Below are 3376 nucleotides of genomic sequence, written 5' to 3' on the forward strand. Positions count from 1 at the left end.
GGTTCCTTTTTCTCTGCATCCTCGCCAGCACTTGTCATTTGTTGATTTGTTGATGATAGCCAGTCTGACAGGTGTGAGATGGTAACGCATTGTCATTTTGATTTGCATCTCTCGGATTAGTGACTTTGAGCATGTTTTCATATGTCTCTTGGCCTTTCTTCTGTCTTCTTTCAAAAAGTATCTATTTAGGTCCGTAGTTACGCATGTTTTAAACCACAAGGTGGAAGCACCACATTGGGTTCTCTGAAGGCATTCAGAGTAGACCTGACTATGGGCAGACTACTCCAGGAGAGAGATTGCTGAGCTAGAGAGAAAAGAAATGATGAGAATTCTGTTCCCAGGTAAAGCAAGCTTCACATTTCAGTCCTGAAATCCTTCACTGTTTATCCTTCAGAGTTTCATGAGACACTCACTATGCATAAAAATACTATGCTTTGGCATTGAGAGATCTTTGATCAATTAGAAAATTTACTAACTTTGATCTAAGTTAATCACTAGTATAAAGTCTGGAAATCTTTAGTGAATATGCAAGAAGGTGTAGTGATTGTGTAAACTGGTGCTTCTAAAATTTGGGGTTCCATTCTTTTTTTTTTTTTTTTTTAATTAAATCTTTATTGTTCAGGTTACATTTGTTCCTCTTTTTTCCCCCCCCATAACTCCCCTCCTCCCAGTTCCCACCCCACCCTCCGCCCTCACTCCCCACCCACTGTCCTCATCCATAGGTGCACGATTTTTGTCCAGTTTCTTCCCGCATCTCCCATTCCCCTTTCCCCCCCAAGAATAGTCAGTCCATTCCCTTTCTATGTCCCTGATTCATTATAATCACCAGTTCATTCTGTACATCAGATTATTTATTCACTTGATTCTTAGATTCACTTGTTGATAGATGCATGTTTGTTGTTCACAATTTGTATCTTTACCTTTTTCTTCTTCCTCCTCTTAAAGGATACCTTTCAGCATTTCGTATAATACTGGTTTAGTGGTGATGAACTCCTTTAGCTTTTCCTTATCTGTGAAGCTCTTTATCTGACCTTCAATTCTGAATGATAGCTTTGCTGGATAAAGTATTCTTGGTTGTAGGTTCTTGGTATTCAGCACTTTGAATATTTCTTGCCATTCCCTTCTGGCCTGCAAAGTTTCTGTTGAGAAATCAGCTGACAGTCGTATGGGTATTCCCTTGTAGGTAATTGAGTCTCTTTCTCTTGCTGCTTTTAAGATTCTCTCTTTGTCTTTTGCTCTTGGCATTTTAATTATGATGTGTCTTGGTGTGGTCCTCTTTGGATTCCTTTTGTTTGGGGTTCTCTGCGCTTCTTGGACCTGTAAGTCCATTTCTTTCACCAGGTGGGGGAAGTTTTCTGCCATTATTTCTTCAAATAGGTTTTCAATATCTTGCTGTCTCTCATCTTCTGGCACCCCAATTATTCTGATGTTTGTACGCTTGAAGCTGTCCCAGAGGCTCCTTACACTATCTTCGTATTTTCGGATTCTTTTTTCATTTTGCTTTTCCGGTTGGGTGTTTTTTGCTTCTTCGCATTTCAAATCTTTGGCTTGATTCTTGCGCTCCTCTGGTCTGCTATTGGGTGTCTGTATAATATTCTTTATTTCAGTCCGTGTATGCTTAATTTCTAGTTGGTTCTTTATCATAGCATCGAGGGTCTCATTAGTTTTCGTGACTCTCTCCTCAAGTTTATTGACAGCTTCTAGCACATTTTTGCAAGCCCTCAAAATTGCGATTTTTAGCTCTATATCCTCCATTTCTGTCATGTTTTTTTGTCTCCGCATTTTTTATGCTTTCTTGGTGCACCCCCTAGTGGTCTTTGTGCGCAGTCTTGTTCTAGTTGAGCCTTGATTGTTGTAGTTAATACTAGAGGGATTTGACCACCAGGCCGACTGGCTGTGTGAATCAGCTGTGTCTGCCGCGGAAAACTTCTGTCCTCTGGGGAGGTGCTAATCTAGCCTTTGCCTGAGGCGATCTGGCAAATGGCTCTGCGCAGGGCTTGGGCGGGGCGGGCTCAACAGGGCGGGCGGGCGGAGGGAGCGGTTATGGCCCCTCTCAGTCCCGTTCCCAGAGGCTCTGCTTCTCAGAACCCCCGGAACCGCTGCAAACCTCGGAGGGAAAGCTGCCTTCCAACTGATGCCAGACACTCCCGCTTCTCCCGTTTGGGTCCGAGTCCCCAGCGATTCGCCCGTATCTGGAGCTCAGAGTCTGAGACTCCCCCCTGACCGAAAACGACAACCGCGCTCTCAGCCACCAGCCCGCTTTGCGCGCGCACCTCCGCACCTGAGTATTTTCCACACTGCGCCTCCTCTGAGCCTCGGTGTGCTGTTATTTTTCCTTCTAGTTGAAGAGTCTCTCCTCAGCCAGCTTTCCTGTGGTTCTGGGTGATGTCCGTTCCGTCTTTTAGTTGTATTTTTGAAGTGGTTGTTTGCGGCAGCAGTCTCCGGTGTTTACCTATGCCGCCATCTTGGTCTCTCCTGGGGTTCCATTCTTTAAATCAGTTGCTTTTCATTATAAAACTAGTAGATAGAAGTTTTTTAAAAAATGGACTAATCACTTGTTTATACTTAATTTTCTTTTACCTTTTCCACTATGTTTAATATTTTAAAATTTAGTTGATTGAAAAATTGTACCTTGTTTTTACATGCAAAAAATTGAAACTAGACCACCAACAAACACCATACACAAGAATAAACTCAAAATGGATGAAAGACTTAAATGTAAGTCATGAAACCATAAAAATCCTAGAAGAAACTATAAGCAGCAAAATCTCAGTCATCTCTTGTAGCAATATGTTTGCTGAAACATCTCGTAGGGCAAGGGAAACTAAGGAGAAAATAAACCAATGGGAGTACATCAAAATAAAAAGCTTCTGCACAGCAAAAGAAACTGTCAACAAAATGAAAAGGGAGCCCACTGCATGGGAGAACATATTTGCCAATGATACACCTGAGAGGGGGTTAATATCCAAAGTTTATAAGGAACTCATACAATTTAACAAAAGGAAGACAAACAATCCAATTAAAAAATTGGCAAAGGACCTAACAGACACTTCTCCAGTGTGGACATACAGATGGCCAAGAGACATGAAAAAATGCTCAAAGTCAGTAATCATCAGAGAGATGCAAATTAAAACAACAATGAGATATCACATCACACCTGTCAGAATGGCTACCATCAACAAATCAACAAATAACAAGTGCTGGTGAGGATGTGAAGAAAAGAGAACCCTAGTTCACCGCTGGTGGGAATGCAGACTGGTGCCGCCACTATAGAAAACACTAGTTTCCTCAAAAAATTAAAAATGGAACTCCCATTTGACCCAGTGATTCTGATTCTAGGCATATATCCTAAGAAACCCGAAACACCAATCAGAAA

The sequence above is a fragment of the Myotis brandtii genome, unplaced genomic scaffold (assembly GCF_000412655.1).
Source record: "Myotis brandtii unplaced genomic scaffold, ASM41265v1 scaffold1037, whole genome shotgun sequence".
NCBI classification, from domain to species: Eukaryota; Metazoa; Chordata; class Mammalia; order Chiroptera; family Vespertilionidae; genus Myotis; species Myotis brandtii.